Source organism: Equus caballus, chromosome 20, assembly GCF_041296265.1.
Source record: "Equus caballus isolate H_3958 breed thoroughbred chromosome 20, TB-T2T, whole genome shotgun sequence".
Lineage (NCBI taxonomy): Eukaryota > Metazoa > Chordata > Mammalia > Perissodactyla > Equidae > Equus > Equus caballus.
The window spans coordinates 2,661,995-2,685,767 of NC_091703.1; the positions used below are offsets into that span (position 1 = coordinate 2,661,995).

Consider the following 23,773-nt stretch of genomic DNA (forward strand, 5'->3'; position numbering starts at 1 on the left):
AAAATGTTCAGAAGAACCAGCTTATTTTCTCAAGAAAAAGAAATCAGGAACTTTGTTTATTTTGCCTTGTGCTTTGGATAAACTAATCCAAATCAGGTGAGCTGTCAGTTGTTTACAGTCGAATGTCAGCTGTAGAAAACCGATACACAGATCCAATCATTCTATTATCCAACATGGTACATATACCCGAATTTTCTGTCGAAGTCATTAAGTTTCTAAAGAAAGCAAAGATGAGAAGATAGTTTATACTTACGCTTTCAGTTTTTTTTGTTTTTTTGCATACCCATTTGGCAACCTTGTCCCTCTTCAGCTTACTCTGCAGATAATGGCCGGTTCTCTGTTATATAAATCTCCCAGCCCAGGCTTTGCATTTTCATTAGGAATAGTTTTGAAATTTTAGGAATTAATTTCTTTTGGGTAATGCTTAGCTTCAGCTGTGAATTATGTCTATGCACGAGTTGTAAACTGTGCTCTGGAGTTACACGTCTCTGCTGGAAGGAAATGGCAGCTCTCTGCTCTGCACAGGAAAGGGTAAGTCAGAAGAAGTTCTGTTCTTGTTTATTCTGTGAAGCACATTCTTTTAAAAAGTATTTTAATTTTGCTATCTGACATCTAGGGGAGAAATTATCAGCCATGGTAAAATTCATTGTTAACTCCAGCAAAGTGGAAATGATAATGGGAAATATTACAAATGTGTAATTTTTATTTTTTGAGGCTTTGTACAAATAGTAAAACATGTCTTTCCCCGTATCTGTTCAGACTTAACTATGAAAGGCAAGCCTCCAAATGGACTATGTCCCAGATGGCATTTATTTTCTTAAGGTATAATTTAACGTAACAAGGCAGACACAATAAGAGGCTCGCTACTAGGAAAGAAATCATATGGATGCAAATAGTGTGATTTCCTTTTAATATTTCATTTAAAAAAGTCAAATGAAAACAACCACTAAATAAAATATAGTGGAACTTACCAAGTTAACGAATGTCTGCCAGCTTGTTTTCTGAATTGTTCAGAAGAGCTACAATAATCCTGTCCCGCGCTGGTTCACATACTCAGCACAGCCATCCAACGTCATCTTGTTCATTGAAACTGCAATATCTTTTCTATTTTTCAAACTTGATTCCATTCGTATGTCTCTATTTTTAATAAACAGACTTATTTTCCTTTAGTATCTCTTCTTATTGAGTTTAATGTGCTTTTTAAACAAGTGAGCCTCAGAGAATTATTATGAACCTCAATTATACATGTTGAAAAATACTTTTACAGTTTATGAAGAGCTCTATAAACATGACATGTTACCATTACTATATTCACAGCACCTCTTACATAATAAGTTTCAAATACATAATCAGTTATGTAAAAAACCATAATTATGTTATTCAACTCACATCCTGATATTCAAAATAAGTACTTCAGCTAGGGAATATTTGCATAGTCCAAGCAGATTTTTTTCCCTCTTTAACACTTTCAATTTTAAGACAAAATGTGTATGGAAAAGAAATCCTATTTATGAATTACAGTAAGGCATTAATCAGTTTGTTCACCTGAGAAGTCAGACACCTTTATATACTTATTTTTTATGTGAAGATATGATTTGTGTTATTGTTATTTTTTGATAATTTACTGCTATCTCCAGTTTATAAAAAGTAACTCAGAATATCAATTTAATACCATTAATTATTTGATTAAAATGAACAGACGAAATTTTTCTATTTCCCAAATCAGTTGCCTAAACCTGAATAGGACGAATATTTTTCAAGATTTTGCTTTTAGCTCACAGCCATGGCAACCTTGGCTCCACAGAAAGGTCTTATCATTTTCCCATTTTGAGGTGAATTGATGTGCAATTAGTGTGCCCATCGATTACACCAGTGGCAGAAATGCAGATAAACCAAAGGAAGGTAGCTCTCACGATAGAGGAAATGACCCAGGCGCACTCCTATTTTAAAGATACAAAACTGGAAATGTATTTGCCCCTCAACTGGCACTCAGGGAGTTGAATTTAACTAATTGTCTTTGGTGACTAACTCTATTTAACATTTGCATATATTTTCAACTGTTCTAAATCTTTCTTTTAATATATTTTATGAAGAATGCATTAGATGTTAAAAATTCGCTGTCTGTGCTCTTAGTTCAGAAATGAAAGATACACACATCCGGGATGAAATCAAAAGTCAGTTTTAAGGTATAAATTCCATAAGCCATGTAAATAAATTTAATTTTTGCCAAAACTGTGTTTTTACACAAATTCATTGAAATAGAGTCCTCTTTGAATGTTAGGCAGAATTTACAGCAGTGGTGGATTATTAGAACAACATGGTGTAACATCTTGATAAAATTAAAAATTTCGCCGTTAGCCTCATATTCCTAGAGAAAAATGCTCATGCACCACAAGCAGGCTGCAACTGGTAGGAAATTGCAGTGCTACAGCATAGAGAAGCAAGCTATTTTTTTAATATATTAATCTGACAGAAAATTCGAGCCAGTCATTTTATGAAGATTTAGACATGGGCAGTCGTTGAATTTTACCAAATAATGTTCCCTCCTATTTATATTTTATTTCTCATAGTAACTGAGCACATCACCGTGTTTTCTCCTTTTTAAGGAGAAAGTAAACTTGTCTTTTTAGTTTCATGAAAAAACAGGCATTTCTGATCGCTTCCATTTAGTTACAATTTGTAAAGGCCATACTGCAATTCAAACGAGGGGACGGTCTTTTGTTGTGTGTCTGCGAGCTGATGGGACTGGCTTTTCTTCTCATTGTCGTAGTTTGAAATTGAAACACGGCATTGCTGAGAAAATGCCATGAAAATATAACCCACTACATTCCAGGAAAATAAATAAGCAAGGCCACCCAAATTTTCAATTAGTGCTCGCGCAGAACGCAGGAAATGGCAAGAGATCCGTGCGCGGCGCCCCAGGCCGGGTCGGGACCCGAAGCAGTGACAGGAAGGCTGGAAGGGGACGCCGGCACCGTGTGAAGATGGCCCATCTCCAAGGAAAATGCGCGCTCACAGGCTGGCGCCGACTTCCTGAAGCAGACGGGGGAGTCTTGCATCCTCGCCACGCGCGCTGCTCGGCTTCAAGAGCTGCATGTTTAATGGCGAAGTAACGCTGGAAAGCACTAGTGGCGTTACATATTCTACATCATAAGCTCACTAAACATTCTCGTTGTCCCCCACGGACACAGTTTTAGCCACTGGAGCCAGCAATATTCTGGACAGTTGGGGAAAATGATAAATTGCTTTTGATTTAAAGCGTCAGGCCTAAGGATCGATTGTTCCCACTTGGTGGCACTGCTTGTTAGTGGTATCAGCCAGCGGGGAAGCCACTGGTGTGGAGGCGAAGAAGGGGCTTGGCGTCCTCCCTCCCCAAAGGGAAAGCCAGTCCTCCTCTCCCAAGTCAGCAAGAGAGGTAAGAACACAGAGTTCCGAGGGAGGAGGTACAAAGTGATGGTTTAGAAGCGCCTCTCCTTGAATATATTTTTCTGAAACGGTACCCTCTCAAGTCTGGAGGTAATACCTGAAAGCAAGAAAGGGAAGAGGGGACAGTGGCTTCTTCAGGGGTTATATATACCCTGACCTCTGCCTTGTCCTTCCTTCGCCCGCTTTCTCTTCCACTTCTCAGACCCTCACTGCAGCATTCGGAGTTTTACTGCTCATCCTGTTGAAGCTAGTTAAGGAAAAAAATCCATTTTTCAGCGGCATGATGTTGGTTGTGCTTAGAAAACAGCCCCTGTGATTTTGGATGGATTTTATCTGTGTCATGGTTCTAATTGTTTTAAATTTCAAATTACATTACATTCTTTGACAGCCTTCACACTGCATTGATAAAAAGTAAATCTGAACGTTCGATTTATTCTTACAACCAAGGAGTGAAATCACTGGGGAGCTCCCATGGACTCCAGTTGTTAAACCGAGGAGGAGCGCTGGCAGGGGACCCCGCCGGGCTGCACGTGGAGCGCAGGACGAGAGCGGGGGAGCAGAAGACAGAGACGCATCCTCCAGCTGAAGAGGAAGTAGGAAACCACATTACACTTTGGAATTATTTAATAGCAATGCTGTGTAGTTGTGGTGTATATAGGATGGTTTTTAAAAAATGATTATTCATCACCTCACAAAAACACAGTAAATGGGAACAAAAGCACTGAATGTATTTTTCTTCTTGGCTGATTCCTTCTGGTTGAGAGCATTTTCTTGGCAATCTACGATTTTGTTAGGTTCGAAAGACTGTCATTTCCTTTTCACAGTAAAATCAGGAATTTCACTTTTATACAATACTAGTGCATTTCCTATCATTGAATTCTAACCGTTTGGGAGTGTGCTCTTTGCCTAGTTTTCCTATACAAAATAAGGAACAGGAAAAAAGCCAACAGAACCTCTTGCCATTTGCAATAGTTTCAAAATATATATGCCTTTGGATTTAGTAAGTTTAGCAATTTTCAGCCATTGGGAAATCCAGACCTGTATCTGGTCCTAACATAGGCTTGCAGTCGCCCAGCTGCCCTCAGAGGAGCAGCCCAGGAGCTAGAGGCCCATGGCTCCCCAGCGCGTGCTTCTCCTCGGCCCGCCTGCTGTGCTCTCCGTGTCTTCTCTTTCCTTCTGTCCCTTCACTCTATGCCTCAGGTTCTCACTGCTTTCCACCTTCCATCTATTGAACCTGCTTCCAGGATGTTATTTAATGAATTTGCGCTAAAGTGTAGTTATTCATGGGGTTTAACTTATTTATTCAACCAATGTTTTAAGCACTACGCTTGGTGAGGTCTCTGAGAAATATAGAAATGATACTGGCACTTGTCCTTTGGATAAGATAGCAGAACAAATAATCATAATGCAAGGCTTTGGGCTCAGTGGCAGAATTGGAAGGGACTTGATAACCATGTCGAGCAAACCTCTGATTTTATAGTGAAAAAGTTAAGGCCTGGAACCAGACAACTGACATGATCATATTTCATGTTCTAAAACTCAATAAGAACCTACTGGTCTAGTGCTCTTTCTGGATTGCTTCAATATCCAAATCTTTCTCATATGTTGTGGTAGATGAAATTATTGTTTAAAATATTCACCGCCCCTCCTACAGGCTTCTCCTTCTGTGGGAATTATACACCGTTATCCCATTGACATCAGTCTTGACCATGGGCTTGTTTTAACAATGGAACAGGAGCAGAAGTGACCTGTGCCATGTCCAAGAGGAAGCTTGAAAAGCTATCACACGGTCTGTCTACCTTCTTTCTTCTCTTTTAGGATGTCTGCATTTTTCCAAATAAAAGTTGTTTCTTCAGCCTAGGTCCTGGGAGGAAGCATGGATGGAGCAGAACCACAGCCAAGATGGACGTAACGGGAGTGAGAGAGAAGCCTCTGCTGCGGTGTGCCCTGGGATTTCAGAGCTGTTTGTTATTGTCTCAGAACACAGCCTCAGCCACTGATACATTACACTGCTGCCAAAGCAGAGATGGCTTGGCCAGTGGTCACTCATTCCATTTTGTACAATTTAACCTTGATCCAGGGCATTATATAATCATGATTCTAATTTTTTTACTAAGATCACCAAGTGGATTCATGGGGAGCCGATGCCCAGATGCTCTACTCCAGGTTCCACAGACAGTCTTGTCCGTATGGAGCCAGGCCTGGCAGAGAAGGACACACCCAGAAAGCCGTGGATCCTGCTGCCCAGTGGTGGCTGGCCCATGTACACTTTGAAGTGCATTTTTTTGACTGAATTTCAGCAGCATCAGCTTAGCTCCATGAGAGGAAGAGATTCTCCAGAGGAAGGGAGGAAGAGGACCTCTCTCTCTTCGGTGACTTCAGATGCCTCAACCTGAGCCATGTGTTCCTGAAGGCAAAAACCAGAAAAAAATCACCATAGCATCGGGTAGAGAGTGGTTTGTTTGTAAGACAGTGGTAGCAGGCACAGAGCGTATTAAGTTTAGGGGATCAAAAATGTCTTCTTGGAGGAGGCAGCTTTTCTGCTGGACTTCGAAGAATGAATAGGAATTCAATATCCAGAGAGAGCAGGATACGGCCATTTGCCCTAGAGGTTCATTGTGATCAGAAACACTACAGTAGGAAGGCCCAGAGTGTTCCAGAAAGTGTGTTACCTCTTCCAGATCAAGTCTTTAGCTCAAAGAATTAATACTTAGTAGATTAGGACAAGAGTTTTGTGGGGGTTTTTTGTTTAAATGGGAGAGGAGTTTCTGAAATCTGACCTCATAGCATTTTGCCGATATTTTGGTACTAATCTTGTATTAGTTTGATTCCTCTGCTTTCATTTCTGTGTCCTCTCCCCTAAACACTGAGCTACTGAAAGGCAGGGGTAGTGTTCTACTGAGCCATTACGCTGAGACCTAGCACAGTTCTTGACACAATGAACATGCAACAAATACTTAATGAAGAATGAATAAATAAATATTGTTGGCCTTCCCTATTCTTGCTTGTATGTAGAAAATATACACACTTTGTGAAGTGAAGAACCTACATGCTTGTTTTTAAAATGTAGAAAAAAAATCAGAATCATTGTCAAGATTTGCCCAACATTTATAATGACCTTTGCTGAAAAGCAAGTCAAATGTCTTCTTTTCTTAAAGATCATAATTCACAGCTGTCACATTTCTTCTTATTTTATGTGTAACCGTGTGTGCCTTTACAAATCCATTTGTGACTAAATTTTTAAAAATTGGAAAAAAGCAATGTCTAATTGTCCTTTGAAATTGATTTACAAAACGTGGCTTTGTTTCAGCTCAGTGTCTTAAGATGATATCAATCTTAATTTGATATCAATCTTAAAATGATAACAATCTGAATTTCTCATCCTGCCTCAGCTCCTACTAGAGTCTCTGTACATTTCTGAATCATTGAGCTGTGGTCCTTAGAAACCAGGGCAAACTATCCATTGGAAAGACGTGCTCTTCTGAAAACATCTCTCTGCTGGCCAGTATGCAGCTGGTGGGAATTACCAGGGTCATGGTAACATGAAAAAAACCCCGACAGTTAGGATTCCGTGAGTGCCTAGTCTAAAATAGATTTTTGAGAGGTAATAAATTTATTAGCATAAAAATGGCCAGAATGGTTTATATAAACAAAATAAATAGGCACTGTATAAATAAGTGTCTATTGTCGCTCTCATCATTGGAGGCAATGTGGACAAACATAAACGGATGGAAAATGGGCTTTGGAATCCAAGGGACTCGTGCTTAAATCCTGGTCTGCCCTGTGTGCCTGGGGCGGATGGACCTCTCTAAGCTTCAGTTTTCTAACGTGCCTGATGGAGAGAATATTTTCTGTTTCCCAGCATTGTGGTGCTGGCACAAAGCAGATGCTCCTTAAGTATTGTTTCCTTCTCTTTTTCCATCATAAACATTTATCATGTACTACAATGTGATAAATTATTACTGTTTGATTATTACTATATGTGGTAAATACAAAATATTTATCAAGTTCCTTCTGTGAGCAAGGCAATTAGCTAAGTGCTCCTTGCACACTGGTACAGTGCTCATTGAAGGTTTCCCTTTTTCCTTCCTTGCCCTTAAATCTCCTCCCTCCCACTATCCTCCTGCTAAAGTACAGACCCAAGCCATAGCCTATTTACAGGTTGTGGCACATGCCCATCTTCAATAGAGCAGTCCACTCTGAATTTAAATTTACCACCTTTTTCCTTAGAGGGAATGAGAAAGAAAATGAATTTAATTTAGTATAAAAAATAAACACTTCTGGGCGCTGGAAACGTCTGTGGTGTTTTAAGAGCTGCTATCATTCATCAGTCAAGCGTGTTTACCCCTCCCCATGATTGCTTGTGAAACCGAGCCACACACCTCGAGCCCTTCAATGAGAGATGGCCACCAAATTGCCAGGCAAAGGGTGCATGTTGCCGGTAATCATTCGATGCCTGCACTGGCTCATGAATGTGGCCTCAGAGTATGTTTCTCATGGCTAGCAGGTGACATAAAACAGTGGTTCGCAGTATAGTAAAGCACAGCTTGTACTATTGTTACCTCATGGCTCTCGATTTTGGGCCAATGCATTTTCTTGTGGTTGTGCTTTTTCATAGTTTATCCTCTTATAATTTTGAGAGGCATTGTCTTCTGCATGAATTCTCTGTACCCTAGTTGTGAAATAGCCAGGGTAATTATTGTCACTAGCTCATTCTTACCACACTAAAGGGACATGGCATTTGCCTGGGAGGAGGGAGTTATTCAGGAGTCAACAAGGCAGGCTTACAACATCCATAGTCTAACCCAAGAGTGGGTGGGAGTCTGGGCTGGGTGGAGAGCTGGTGAACACGTCCTTTGAGTGAGCTCCTTCAATGCACAAAAGGAACTTTCCTAAGAAACTAAGGCCAAAAGGAAGCCCAACGCAGAAAATGTGAAACTTTAAAGATAAGCAGGTTTCCTGTTTAGAACAGCATTTGGCCTCCAATAAAAATGTATGTGTTGGTAAGCGTTATTATCATTATTATTAGTGAATTAAGCAACTAAGTGAATTCAGTGCCATTTACTGCAATGGAGAAGACTGGAAGAGGAGCAGATTTGGGGGAAAATATCAGGAATTCTATTTTGGAAGTGTTAAATTTAAGATGTTCATTAGATTTTTTTTTTTTTTTTGAGGAAGATTAGCCCTGAGCTAACATCTGCCGTTAACCCTCCTCTTTTGTTTGTTGAGGAAGATTGGCCCTGAGCTAACATCCATGCCCGTCTTCCTCTACTTTATATGTGGGATGCCTGCCACAGCATGGCTTGATAAGCAGCACGGGGGTTCGCACCCAGGATCTGAACTGGCAAACCCCGGACGGCCGAAGCCAAGGGTGTGAACTTAACCACTGCGCCACCGGGCTGGCCCCTGTTTGTTAGATTTCTAAGTAGAAGTGTCGAGCTGAACATAAGAATCTGGAGTTACTGGTCAGGGCTGGAGTTATAGATTTGATCTTTAAAGCAAGAGTCCCGAATGAGATCATGAACATGGAGAGATTGAGGAAAAGAGGAAGATCCAGGAGAAGGAGTAACAAGAAGGAGGCACTTATCTTGGAAGGAAATAAGAATGCATTTTCTAAGGAAAATGGTGCTTCAAGAAAGGTATGGTCAGCGGTGTTCTCACTGAGAAATCAAGTACTGAGTTCTGAGGCTTGACCGTGGAATGGAATGTGCTAAGTAGAGGTACCTGGTGACTTGGCGGGAGGGGCTTCAGTGTCCTCGTGAGGTCAGAAGCCCACGTGGACTGAGCCACAGAGAATAGGGAGGTAAAGAGGTACGCACATCCCAGCAAAAGACCGCATGCAGGCACGGGCTCCAGACCCTTGGCGTCCATCCTGCCTGGGTCCATGCAAGCTCAAGCTCTCCAAACCCTTGAACTTCAGGCTGGCACTTCTCTAAGGCCCATGGTATTCTCAGGTCCTTCCCAATTCTTTCAAGAAGGATTGAGAAGCAGCGGTGATGGTTCTGTTGCCTAAAACTGGTAGAGTAGACCAACACACTCATCTAAATAATGCACAAATTGGCACAAAGAGATTGGTGAGTGTAATTTGGAAGTTGAGGGATTCTGTGTCCTGAGATCAATCTCTAGATTCTTCAAGTAATAGAAAGTTTTCCTGCCCTCTGTAATGATCATAATGTGCTTAATATGTAAAATAAATAAGACATTTGTAATAGCCATGAAGAACAATTAGACAAATCGTGTAATTTTGGAAGTCATCATTGCTGCTTCTTAACCTAAACAAGTCTTCTTTCCTGTTATGGACTGAGTTGTGTCCCCCCACAAATTCTCATGCTGAATGCCTAACCCCCAAAGTGACTGTATTTGGCCATAAGCCCAGAGACATGCTGGGGAAGGGGCAGCTCACAGCAGCCATACATGGCACGTGAGTTGGGCATGTTGCCAGTCAGGCTGAGGAATTTATTCATTGATTGATTTGTTAAATAAGTATATAAGGAGCCCTTGGCACCCACAACCCTAGTGGTGACTAAACAAGAAGAGATCCCTGAGATCTCTAAGAGATGGCTAAGCAAAGAGACTTCGTTGAGCTTAGATTCTGCTTGGTAGAGACACAACACAGACATAAATCAGTGAGATGATTTAAGGTAGAGAGAGGTGCTGTGAAGATTATGAAAAAGGGTAAAGGGATGGTAGAAAGGCCTACTTTTGACAGAGTGTTCAGAGAAGCAGACAGAGGAAGTGACACTGCGCCCCGGGTAGGAAGGTGAGAAGGAGCCAGGAATGCCAGGGCAGTGACATGCCCAGCAGAGTAAAGCGGGTGAGGGGGATGAAACCTCAAGGCAGGCCAGAGGGGATTCAGAGGGAAGGTCTGGCCAGAGCTGATGATGTGGGGTCCTGTGGCCGTGGGGAGTGCTTTTCTTCTAGAGTGGGCAGCCACCGAGGGTTGTAAACTGGGAGATGGTAAGCTTCTATCTATATTTTAAAAGGTGATTCCGGCTGTGGTGGAGGCGAGTCGTCGAAGGTGAGCACAGTGGAGGCGGTGCAGTGCTGCAGGGGCTCCGGGCAGAGATGAGGGTCATTCGGGATCCGGGCTGGCAGCAGAAGCAGTGAGGAGATGTGAGGGTCAGAATTCATTTTGGTGCAAAAGTTGCCAGGATTTGCTGTTGGATGGGATGTGCCTGTGAGGAGAAGAGAGGAGTTGAAAACACTCCTAGGGATTTGTGGATGTACAATAAACCGAGAAGTATAAGCAGGACCGGGGGAACAAAGCTAGAGCTGTGATTTAGCTCCATTAAGTCTGGGGTCTTCATTAGATATTAAAGAAAGGGAGGCTGGTCAAGTGTGTCAAATGCCACTTCGGAGGTAAGAAAGAGAGCCCAGGAGAGACCACGGACTTTCGCCAAATAAAAATGGTGGGTGCTTTGGATAAGCGCCGGTTTCGCTGAGCCATGGGGTTGAAAACTGCTTTAAACTAGAGTGTTAAAGAGAGGATGTGAAGCGAGAACATGGGAAAGTTCTACAGGGAAGAGGAATAGAGAGATGGGCACAAGGCAGCTGGAGGAGATGTGGGGTAAAGGGAGACGTTGTTAACGACAAGCAAGAACAAGGCTTCTTTATAAGCTACTGGGAACCTGGCGTTCAGAGAAATGGGACTACAGTCAGCCCTCGCATTTGCACGTTCCACATCTGCAGATTCAACCAACCACAGATCCACAGGCCTACAACGGTTGTGTCTGTCCTAAGTATATACATCCGTTTTCTTCTTGTCATTATTCCCTAATCAGTACAGTGTAACAGCTACTTACATAGCACTTACATGGTATTGTTACTGCCCCAGGAGGAGATCCTCTGCTCTCCGCAGGACATGCCAGTAGCCAGGAGGCAAGTGGCAAGAGAGAAAGGACTTTATCACAGCTTGCTAGCAAGAGGGAAGATGGCCGACTCATGTCCAAAAGAACCATCTCCCAGAACAAAGACTACAGCCCAGTTATATATGGGGCTGGTCTCCAGGTGGGGGAGGTGGCGGGTCTCTGGGTGGGGCAGACATCTGGTCCCAGTTCCTGATAGTCCTTTGTTTTACTGGATATGCATCAGAGAGTGGAGCAATGCCCCAGACCCTAATCTTTCAGTTGTCATTGATGATGGCTATCAGCATGGGCTCTCTGCCTGAGGGGTCGTCACATTCCTAGGATTGTGTCATCCACAATCCTGGAGAACTCAAAAGAACAAAGTTATCAACTTGTAGCACCTGGAAGGGCCCACAAAATCTACAGAGCATGACTGGGTTAGTTAATCAAAGGTCATTTCAAGTTACGTGTTTTCTTTTCTACAATATGTCTTCCCTTATGTCAACCTTGTGTTGAGCTGGTATCAGTATTAGGTATTATAAGTGATCTAGAAATGATTTAAAGTGTACGGGAGGAAGGATGTGCATGGATTATAAGCAAATACCACACTGTTTTATATAACGGACTTCAGCATACTCGGATTTTGGTATCCCTGTTGGTCCTGGAACCAATTCCTTGTGGGTGGACTGTATTTGAAGGGCTAGGTTGCTAAGTAGGCTGGAAGAGAAGGGACCTGGAGCATAAATAATAATGCTGAAAAAGCTAAAGTTGACAATTGGAGAATTGAAGTTTTCTCCTAAGTTGAATATTGCTCTTGTAAGGAATTTCTCTGTTTAAGAAGTTGAATATGTTTAAAGTCTTTGCAAATATATATGTTTCTGTCTGTAGCAATCTATTCATTTTTGTAGAACAAACAATTCGAAATTAAAGAATTAGCTTTTGTCTTTCTGAGCTGTGTGTATTCAACACTGCCTTTGGTGGTGACATATATAAATGACTTATACTATAAGTATTAACATTATAATCATAATTTTAAGAAATAATTTAGAGAATTTAATGATTATTCAAATATTGCACTAGAGACTTACCACAAAGTAAAAAAGCTTCTTACTATATTTCTAGCAGATTTTTAAAAAGGTAGTTTTTTTTTAAGGGGGAGCAGGCATTAGCAATAGAGCAATTTTTGGATTTGAAAATTCACCTTAGATTCTATTGTACAGACTTCTGAAGAGCCCATTGCCCTGCAGCTCCACAGCAGTCACCACTAGAGGGAGCAGAAAACGCCTTTGAAAAAACGGTCAGGGAGCCTCTGAAACGGCTCCTCTGGAATGAAGCCTGAAACAAAATTTCAACAAAGTTTGTGTTGTAATGATTATTGCTTACTTGTTGCTACCTTCTGTTAGGTAGAAGATTTAATAGTAATAGTCTGAAAGCTAAAGTTGGAGAATTGACGTTTTCTCCTTATTTAAATATTTCTCTTGTAAAAGCATTTCTATTAAAAAAAAGTTCAATATTTTAAAACTTTTGCAGAGACATATAAGTTCCTAATGCCTATAAAGATGAAGAAATGAATTCAAAATACAAAACAAATAATGAAATATTCTGAAATAAGCCCCTCTGTGGTATTCTCTAATTAGCCAGCCCTAATGGGAAATAAAAATATAGGCTTTAACTGCCATTTCTTTGTGGAATTAAAGCCAAGGAGATCCCCTTCCCTTTCTGACCAGTCTGTTCCCTGATTTTAAATATTCAATAAGTTCCCAGCCAAGGAATGCATTTTTTCCCCTTCTGATGCTTTTCTGTGGTTCCTTGTTACTCTGTGTAGAATATACTGTGGTTCTGTTTACCTCTGCCTGCAGTGTCCAGGCCTTCGTGCTTTCCTCTACAGCTGTGGGTGTTTCTCATAGGAAACCACAGGTCAGTACAGAACCACAGAAGTGATCCTGACAATTAGAATTTTAGCCACTGTCCTGTGGGGTTTTCAGAGCCACAACTGATTCCATACTTTAAATCCAGATCCTTAAATTACTACCATCTGATGCTTGAAATAATCGTGGTTTCTCCAGGGGTCCTGGATCAGCTTTTCTCAGTGTTATTGAAAGTTGATGTGTGCCCATCTCTAAATGGAGCTCTCACAAACCCCCTCGGTAGATGTGAAATCTCTGTGATGAGGATTTGGTTGTTTCTGTGTGTTCTTGCACCCGTCCCATTGCCCGTATGTTGTCTTTGCAACACAAGTGCACCCTTCCTTATGGTCTCTTTTCCAGCAGTGGGTCTCAAACTTTAGAGAGTATCAGATTCTGCCGAAAAGCTTGATAAATCATGGATTGCTGGGCCCCAGCAGGGTTTCTGCTTCAGAGTTTCTGATTTAGTAGGGCTGAGAAGGGGTGTTAAAGAAGTAATTATTCATGACACTTGTTAAAGATGGTAAGGAAGACTTTATTCAAAGGGGCTACTTCAACAGAGTTTGTAGTAAGGGCAAGAGATTGGGCTCAACTCTGAATACAGCAGGAAGAGTGGGGATTTAGAGCCGAGGAGTAGAGCAGGGGTCAGTGGATGGAACATTACTAGGAGGAAACATCAGGGGTAGAGGAGGATTCTGGCTAAACTGACCTCACAGGATTCTTGCTGTAGGAGGCTGGAGTGATCAGACATCACTGGGGGGTGCTGGGGGATTAAGACGATATGATTAGATATCAAGAGTGACCAGATATCGAGTGGGGGAGTCTGGGTAAACCAACTTCGCAGGATTCTTGCTAAACTTGGACAATGCAGAGAAGAATATGGAAGCGCAAAAGTCAGGGCCTAGTGGAGAAGAGGGTTCAGAGGCGCCTCACTAGGGTTTGGTCAAGGAGGATCTTTGTCAGAGGGCAAGAATTTGTATTCCTAACAAGTTTCCCAGCGATGCTGATGCTCTTGGTCTGGAGATGAAGTTTTGAGACCCAGAGTTTTAGAAAGTGATGAGTTTGTGCGGAACTGGAATTGGCCACCCCAAGATATGTCTCTTTGGCATGAGGATTATTTTGGGCTAGTTACTTTTAAAAACTGCAGACAGGAAAGAAACTCTGAAAAGTAGAATTTACTTATCCTTTGTAAGAGACATTTACTTTTGTAAGGGAAATCTCCATCTGTAAAGATGTCTCCCTCTCTGTACCAGGAAGGAGGGGGGATGACCTTATCTCTAGAAACTCTTATCAATGGGGAAGGCAAGGACTTAAATCTGCATAATAACCTTACTCATGTTTACTGTGCTTTTTTAGTAATCTCCCACAACTGACTCCCCAACCCCCAACATCCTCCTTTGCCTTTAGCTAAAGATGATATTTAAGGTGGTGGCTTCAGCCATTTTGACGAGTTGCTCAGCTTGCCTGAGCATCTCCCATGTATACATGTTATAAAGATTTGTTTAATTTTCTCCTATTATTCTGTCTCATGTGAATTTAATTCATTTTCCAGCCAGAAGGACCCAGAGCGGGTAGAGGAAATGTCTTCCTCCCCTACAAGTTCCAACAGAAAGAAGAAAACACATGTGTTTGGCTGGTCTACTTGTGGAAAGAGAGCCCTTGTTAGGGACATCGTGAACTTTGAGCCAAGGAGCACATGCAATACCTGTCAGTGTGAGGGGGCCCATGGGCATAGAGAGGGGATGGCATGGAGGCAGGCAGATTTTTAGTTTGGAAGTGAGTAAACAGTTATTTCTCATTGATACCTTGTACCATTAATACTATGACAACATTTAAATGGTGAATTGCTAACTGCTTACGCTATTTAACAACGCCAGTGTTTGCCTCAATGATGGTGTCAGCGGAGGTGTTAATTTCCCCATTCATTTTTGTGAGGTGTGGGTTTGGTCCTGGCTTTGAAATAGCAAGCAGGGGTTGGTAGGACAAGGGATCTCTGTTCCCATCAGCATGTGTCAGTCTCTTAGTGGTAACCCAGGCTCTCTGCCTCTGAGTGGAGTCCACCTGGCCTACTCCCTCACTTGGCCTGGGCTGCTGGGGGCTGAGCCTGATGGAGTCAGTTTCCACAGATGGCCTGGACTTTTTTGACCCTGTTTGTCATTTCTTTAAAGACACCTGTATACACAGCTTCTAAGCTCATGCTTCTCAAACAGGGGTGTGTGCCCCCTCCATTATGCTAGGGGATATGAGAAAGTGCAGGATCAGCATGGCAATTCCTGGAGTGATAATTCTATCAGAGACTTTGGTAGAAGGAGGACGCTCTCTGTGCCACACTGCCACTGCAGTGCTTCCTCCTGCAGGGTGGTAGACAGTCTCTGTGGATGCTTCCTGTCCTCCCGCCCCCAAGTTCCCAGCTTCTCTCAACTCTTCTACCAGGGGCTTTCTCCAAAACAGAAGTCCTTCCTCAGCCAGCTGGTAGACAGCTCTCAGTCAATAGGCACAAGAGTCAATGCGCACATTCCCCAGCTTCCAGTCCTTCAAAATGATGGCTCTGAAGTGCACTCTGTGTGGTTCCTCAAAAGATCCTAATGGGATTCAATGCCATTTGCCCACAGTGGCAGCCAGCTCAACTACACACACACACACAAAACAGCATTTATAAGACAAAGTGAACAGAAAAGCCACACTCCAGTGGGTTTAAGCAAGAAAGTGAAGAGAGAGACTGCAAATCCGTGTCCAACAGAAGGAAGGAAAACAAGTTTCAAGAAGGAGATGGCAGGCATTGCCATCAAAGGCAGTAGAGAAGTCTGGGAAAATAAGAACTCAAAACTTAGAGCTCAACTATACCCTCCTTATGGCTTTTTTTTCCTTCCTTGTCTTGTTTTCTCTGCTCTCTCACTTGCACCCAAGTTCTTTCACAGGCTCTGCTTGGGGAAAAATTCAAAACCAGATACAGAAGACTCAATATCACTCAAATGTGAAATAAGTAGAGTGCAAAGTTCACACAAAATTTTATGATACACAATAGCACTTAAAGAACTGTGAGTGGATCTGTAATGACGTACTAAGCATTCACTTTTCCTTCCATGGAAAAAATAGAGAACAATTGCTCTAAGTTCTGTGAAAATTCTTTATTGCTGTCTCTTTTGTTGTGACACATTCACACCTTAAACCCCCGCACTCTGGCTTCAGACCCCACCTCTCCGCTGAAACTCCTAATCAGTAACTTCTGATTGGCGAAACCCAGTGGACAGTTTTGAGCTCTTATTTTCCCAGACTTCTCTACTGCCTTTGATGGCAATGCCTGCCATCTCCTTCTTGAAACTTACTTTCCTTCCTTCTGTTGGACACAGATTTGCAGTCTCTCTCTTCCCTTTCTAGCTTAAACCCACTGGAGTGTGGCTTTTCTGTTCACTTTGTCTTATAAATGCTGTTTTGTGTGTGTGTGTGTGTGTTCCACTTATTTGGGCTATTTATTTTCAGCTGCCTTATTCTAGAATAAACATTAAAAGGCAAATCATTTAAAAGTAAGTTTCCTTAATTCATAGTGTTTCCTTTTGTATCAGAACAGAAATAGGACTGGAACACCTGGGAAACTCAGACTTACCCCCAGACATGCTGTAGCACTTCTTGTAGCACCCCCCGTGCAGAGTGAGTGATTGATGTGTTAACTGATAGGATTTGTCAATTTTGAACCATGTATTGTGACCTGTTTGACACACAGAAAATTTTATAGGAGATGATTAAATGGTATAATCCTGTATAAGAGATTATAGTGAAGTGTTTTTAATAAGGAGAATAATGATGGAAAAAAATTTGACACTCAAGAAAAAAGATTTAGATGTCTTAATAAAATTATAACATGGTTCTTCCAAAATGTATCTGATATTATAAGTGAAAAAAATCTTAAATAATTTTAATTTTACTTTTTACTCTTTTATTTTTTGGTGAGGAAGATTGGCCTTGAGCTAACACCTGTGCCAGTCTTCCTTTATTTTGTATGTAGGATGTGCCACAGCACGGCTTGATGAGCGGTGTGTAGGTCCACGCCTGGGATCCAAATCCATGAACCCCAGGCCTCTGAAGCAGAGTGTGCGAACTTAACCGCTATACCACCAGGCTGGCCCCAATAGTATTATTTTTATGTGAGAAGATTGAAAAATATCTTTTAGCCTAATGTTGCCAAGCAGGCTGTCATTTTTGGGCCAGAAATTCCTAGACTTGACTAAGCATCAAAACACAGATGTTTCACCAATAAGAGGAAACAATCTCAACCTGGAGCTGGAAAAAAGAACTTGCCACAGTGACATGATTATTTCACTTTTTTTCCCTCAAGAGTGTAGATTGAGAAGTTATTACTTTATTAGAATACTTATTTTACTCCAAGTATCTGTTTTAATAATCGTTTAATATTTCTGTTCAAAGTAACTAGAGATGTCACATCTTCTTAAGCAACAATTTATGCGTCACAGGAAGGGCATTCTTCATTTGTCAGAAACAAGGTCACTAATCGGTTATTTTACATGTGTTTCTCTTCTTATGTTATCTGGTCACCGTCTCTGCTCTCCTCTGCTCTCCCCTTCCCTCCTCTGCTCTCCCCTTCCCTCCTCTCCTCTCCCCTCTCTTCTTGACACTCAGAGGCTCCGGTATTTGTGAGTTAACTATTTGTACTCGTCCCTCTTTATCAATTTTGTGCTCTTCTCTTTAGCTCATGCCTGAGTTCCTTGGCCAAGTGCTTTGTGGAAAGTGTAGGGAATAGAAATGTCACATAAAGATGGAACGAGTGGTGAAATCAGGCAGTTTCTGTCTCTCCCGAGATAGGCAGATCTTTGAATGCCCTCCCTGGCAGGAGAGAGCCAATGGCATATTCCAACTTTACAGCACAAGGTTCAGGATATTGAATGAAAAACAGTTATGACATGATTGAAAATGAAATGCTTTTCAGAACGTCTTTAAACGTCCAACAGTGCTAAGATAAATGTTACTATATTCATAATTAATTCATTTTACCATTTCTCTTTCCAGTTATTCACCATGGATCTCATGTGAAACCTGTGGCAGAATGAAACAAAGCACTGTTCCTGCTTTCCGGAGAGTTTAGTAAATACATTCAAACCATTGTCATTTTCCTGTCAAAGGGGCCATTGTTGAGGGAACAGACATAAACTTTCTTTCCCGCTGAGTAGACCATGTGGAAAAATGCTTATTTTATTTTTTCTTATAAGAATAAAATTGCAATCTTTCAACAGAACATGTTGATTATGCCATCTGGCACATAATTTCTATGCTTAAATTAAGCTGAGAAATCAATTCAGTGTTGAAAGATATTATCCGTTTAACATTTTTTTTTCACTTCCAAGCAATTCGAGAAAGTAGGGCAAAAGATAAGTTGTTTTCATTTCAAAGTATGTGAATTCTATAGGTCTTGAATATTTTCTTCCACATAGAGGGAAATTATAATTTATAAGTGGATAGCTAGGATCTACGGGGATTTCTCGTCCTGCGGTTCTGCCGAAACCGTACTGTATTACCGGAAGCGCCCTGCAAGATGGGGTGGTGTCAGTTGGAGAGTAGCATCAATTAGTGAACGGGGATTAAGTATAAAGACCTGTCTTAGGGAGTCCTTTACATTTTGTTCAGAGTTTCTTTGTGAGTTCCGGTCATTGCCAATAACAAAGGCACAAAATAAATGAGTATAATACACAAATCAAGCTGCACCTGGAGCTCCCTAACCAGATTAAGTAACTAACGGGTCATGGGAGCTCGAAAGAAGGGAAGTGAAAATGGCTACTTTTTTAACCGGGGAAAAGGAGGACTCCTCATCTAGGACCCTTTGTCATTCTCTTCTTTCCCTCTCTCTTCCTGTGTGTGACGATGAAAATCAATGCTCATTCACCTAAGAACTGCCCAGTGAATAGCTTAAGCCTCAAATAACCTGGGACCAGCCTTTAGCTGCTAAGACAGAGTGGAGCTGATTAATGAATGGTGGTACTGGGAAGCTCAAACATTTGCCACAAATTGTCAGCAAAAAAGAGCTTGAACTGAACGTATAGATTCATATGGTAGAAAAATGGGGAAAATACAAGTTAGAATTCTGCTTTTATTTCTTCGAGTTATTTTAAAAAGTCATCTTTAAAATAGTGGTTAAACATTGTTTTGCTGTTTAAATAAAGAGTAATTATTTTTTTAATTAAGAAAGAAAGAATGGGAAATTCACATTTATTAGCGGAGGAAGAGTCATACAGGTTCAACCATCTGGCGTTGCACTATCTTGAGTCTTTGATGTCACCTGCCTGTTGAGGTCATGGCACACCTGTCTGCTGCCTGGGGCGCTCAGGAGAAAAGAAAACTTAAGTGCTTTCCATACCAAAGGAAGTTTATGAAGTAACTGCAGGCATTGCACATGGAGTAACAGAAAGTCTAGCGTGTAGCTCCAGCTCCATGAGCGAGTCACAATATATTTGGAAAATAGATACTGTAATTTTTGCTACATGGGCTTTGCATAGTATAGCAATAACAGTAGTAGTAATATTTTCCATGGCACTTAATGGTTTCAAAGCACATTCATGTGAATTATGTGCCGTGCCTCTCCTTAACCTGCTCTGAGCTGATATAGTAGCGAGACAGAGAACATAATAGCAGATACAGAATTGGAGAGAGAGCCAAAGTTTTGGAGCTAAGGAAGCTGAAGTACTGTGTCCACTATAGAAAAATGGCATAGCGTAATTGGCACATACGCTTAGGAAATGCTCTCTCACTGTGGTACTAATTTAAAATCATGGTTAATTTTTTGCATTTTTAAAAACAAGAGTATCCTGGAGTCTGGCATTGAAAGTTCTCTCAGGTGCTGCTCCAGATGTCATTGACTCTGAGCTGTGAGGACCAGAGAGCAGGCGGACAGAAGGCCCTCTCCTGACTGATGACTCAGCTCGCTGCCCCAGCTCCGGGCTTCCCATGCTGCTACCTCTGGGCAAGCTCGTTGTGACTTAGAACAGTCCCCCTGAGCACTGCTCTGTACTTTTTGGGAATTGGACACCATCCCCTTGGCCCTTAACAAATGAGAGAGAGGAAATGAGAGAGAAAGGGAAACCAGGCAAGAAATGAGAAAAGATCAAGTGCACATTGACCAGAAACGATGAAAGGCACTTTGGCGAGGACAAGCATGACATAGCGATCCGGCTGGAGACACCAGCGATGGAGCAGTTTGGAAGGACTGGTATCCAGGTGCACCTGGGAAAGAGTTTCTCTGATTGACACCTTAGCTTTCAGATCTTTTTAGCAGTGAATCACCCAGTCCTGCTGGAGGAAAGAAGAAAGCTGACGTCATGAGCTCTAGAAGAACCCACCTCATTGTTTAAAGGGCAGAGCCAGGTGCCTCCCTTGCCCTTGCCCAGCCCTTTATCTCAAATGTAACCACCAGGGGGCTTCTCCAAAGTTTCCATTTGTTCAAGAAACTAATTTTAAAAAGTGAATTAGAACACTATTAAGTTCAAATTCAACCTCCTTCATCTCTTTGCCATGGTTTATAGTCCCGGCGATGCCTCCTGGCTCTCTTGACCACTTTGTTAACTGTTGCCAAACGTTACAAGATACAAAAAATGATGATAGGAAATGAATTGCCCACATTTTCAAGGCTGGAAAAAGGCATGAGCTGAAGAAATTCTAATAAAATTCTGACTCTCACACAATTTGAACTTCCTACCTTTGCAATATGAAATGTACATTTTATATACAATTTCCATGGCAATTTACAGGTGTTAAATTAGGAACAGGAGTAGAGCACAGACAAGGGGATCGTTTAATATAACAGCTACAGAGTTCAAACAAAGTTGGTTTCCTTTTTTTATTATCATCTGGGTGTCTGCAAAATTTCATGCAAATCAATCTTAATTTACTATGTGTTTTGGCTCTTTCATAAAAATATTCTGACTGCGATATTGCTACATTTTGGCTGTAAAATTCTCCATAAATAAGGCACTTATTACATTTTTTAATATGTGGAATGATTCCGTTAGTACAAGTCCAGAAGAAGAAATTACTTACTCCAAGTAGAGAAATCTAGCTTTTTACCAGTTCCCAGGAGCACTGCTGATCCTGTCTGTTGTTCAGATGTAGAGGAACGTATCAGGAAGACAGTGTCGGATTGCGCTGTCCTGAGTGTTTCCCTGTGTTTTTTCTACCACAAGTCTAGGTTAACTTTGGCCCAACTCTGCAGATCTACAAATTGTCAAGCTAAGTAAGCATTTTGCAAGAACTCTCAGGTAAATTTGGGCTGAATCAAAAGATTTTGTTGGTAACATTGGTACCCTAACCCTGTGTTTAATGAGCCTGGGCTCAGCTCTGTGCTGAAATTTACCCCTTGAGATTCATTTTGGAGGATGGGTGAGCAGAGGCCATTGAGTGATAAGCACCTTCCCTGGCCATCGTAGTTTCAGTCAATGAAAGAAAATGAAGTATTAATCTGGGGAGGTTATTCTTTTTTTTTTTTTTTGAGGAAGATTAGCCCTGAGCTAACTGCTGTCAATCCTCCTCTTTTTGCTGAGGAAGACTGGACCTGAGCTAACATCTGTGCCCACCTTCCTCTACTTTATACGTGGGACGCCTGCCACAGCATGGCATGCCAACCGGTGCCTTGTCCACACCTGGGATCCGAACCAGTGAACCCCGGGCCACTGAAGCAGAACATGCACACTTAAGTGCTGGACCACTGGGCTGGCCCCTGGGGAAGTTATTCTCAGATGGTGGCCGATTAGGCTGATCAACTAAGTATCAAGTCAAGAAAGCACAGCAAAGTCCAACATTTGATGTTGCTTAGCGAGAGTTTGAGAACTTAGGGAGAGTTTGAGAACTTGGAGGCACAGAGATTCCTTGGACGACCTCCTCTGAGAAGTTTTTACAAGTGTGTGTGTGTCCATGTGCTTGTTTTTACAGGAGAATTGCATCTCTCAGACCACCCGTCTGTCTCACGCAGGCAGAGCGTGGCAGGGACCGTGTCTCACATCACTGAGCCATTGCTATTGTACTCACTTGTGACTAAAACAGATCAGGGCTGCGTTATTGGGATTTAGTATGAGCAAACTCATTTCTTTTCCACATTCCAAGAGGATTTCTTCCATGAAAAAAAAGGGGGGATAGGAAAGCAAGTTCTAGTGTTTTTATTCAAACATAAGCCTTAATATCCTTTCTGGGCACTCCCAAAAAGGACAGTTGTTTGTAAAAGGAAAATATTAGTTAAGACATACCATGTCACTAAAGGGACCTTTAAAAAGCCATTTGGCCTCCTAGCAGGACCACACTCAAGGCAGAGATCACAATCTATCCCTTTCTTTAAAATCTCCAAAGTGTTTTTGGAAATGGTTAATAATAATAAACGAGATAAGGGAATCCAGGTGGCATGGCCACGCGGGCACCAACAGCAGGTCCTCTGTGTTAGGCGTCAGCCAATCTGCAGAACAAAGCTGACTGCGTTTACAAGCAGTATTTTAAGAATTGAGGTATTATGTACCTTTCAGAACATGTGCTTCTATTTATGCTTTGTCAGCATGCTGGGGCACCACGTTGGTTTTATGCCGCTGCATGCGGGTTCTTTGATGAGTATAATTCTGCAAGTTCCAGCTGTTATTTCACCTGTGGGAGCACAAGAGCAAAGACCTCCCAGAGCTTTGAATCTGAAGCACTAAAATTATTTGGAAAACAGCACCACATTTACAGTATATTAATTCTGTTTATTAAATGCCTGATTTAAAAAGAAATTGGTTGTTCTTAAAGGTAATAACAGTGGTAACTAAAAATGAGCAAACATACTTATAGATGTTAACATAGTGTTGGTTGTGGTTATTGTGAGAAGAGAAAACAAGAACTGGATGTCTCCATAAATTATGTTGTTTACAGATATATAATGGTCATTATTTATTATCTGCTAAGTACTGCACATATATTATCCCATTGAATACAGTCAGCATCCTCATTATCTAGACAAAGAAATGGAAACTTGAAAGGTAACTTGCAAAATGTCTGCCAGGCAGTGAGTCGAGCAGTGGCCTCCAACCCTAGCACTCTGATTTCAGAGCCTGAAGTTGGACCATACATCAAAGTCTCGCAAAAGGTGGCACCAGAATACCAGGTGCGAGATACTTTCAAACAGAACGTGGAGGAACTTTAAACTTTTTAAAATAGTTGTGTGTTTATTTTGATGTGTATTAAAGAAAAAAATAAAACTAACTAGCCAATCCATCATTTCCTCCCACTTCCACCATTTCTGCTGCCCTGCTCCCCTCTTCCCTCCACATCACCGCAGAAACCTTCTAACTGGTTTCCAGAATCTGCTACGTTAGGGTTAGTTCTTCCCACCGAAGCCTGAGTGACGAGTGAATGGAAAACACTTGCTGTCACTCCCCTGCTGAAAACCCTCCAGCGGCTGCCCCTCACACCCGAAGGAAATCTCAGCTCCTTCCCGGACCAATGAGGGCCTGTGGCCCTGGCGCTGCTGCTGCGGGAGCCTGGCCTCCAGGCCTCTCGGTCTCCTGCCTTTGTCCCAGCCACCCCAGCCTGCTCGCTGCTTCTGAGCACAGTAGATCAGCCTCACAGTGGGCACTGACCCGT

At 41.8% G+C, this 23,773-nt stretch overlaps 1 long non-coding RNA gene across 2 annotated transcripts; it reads left to right on the plus strand.

Moving 5' to 3' along the window:
• The first annotated feature begins 392 nt into the window (after positions 1-392).
• LOC111769232 (uncharacterized) lies at positions 393-7,103 on the plus strand. 2 transcript variants are annotated; one of them, XR_011429417.1, is made up of 3 exons: positions 393-531; positions 3,874-4,019; positions 5,283-7,103. It is a non-coding gene; the product is annotated as an uncharacterized lncRNA (long non-coding RNA). The 2 variants fall into 2 exon arrangements; XR_011429418.1 differs by lacking the exon at positions 393-531 and adding an exon at positions 3,063-3,415 and having other exon boundaries at positions 5,283-6,472.
• Positions 7,104-23,773: the final 16,670 nt, after the last annotated feature.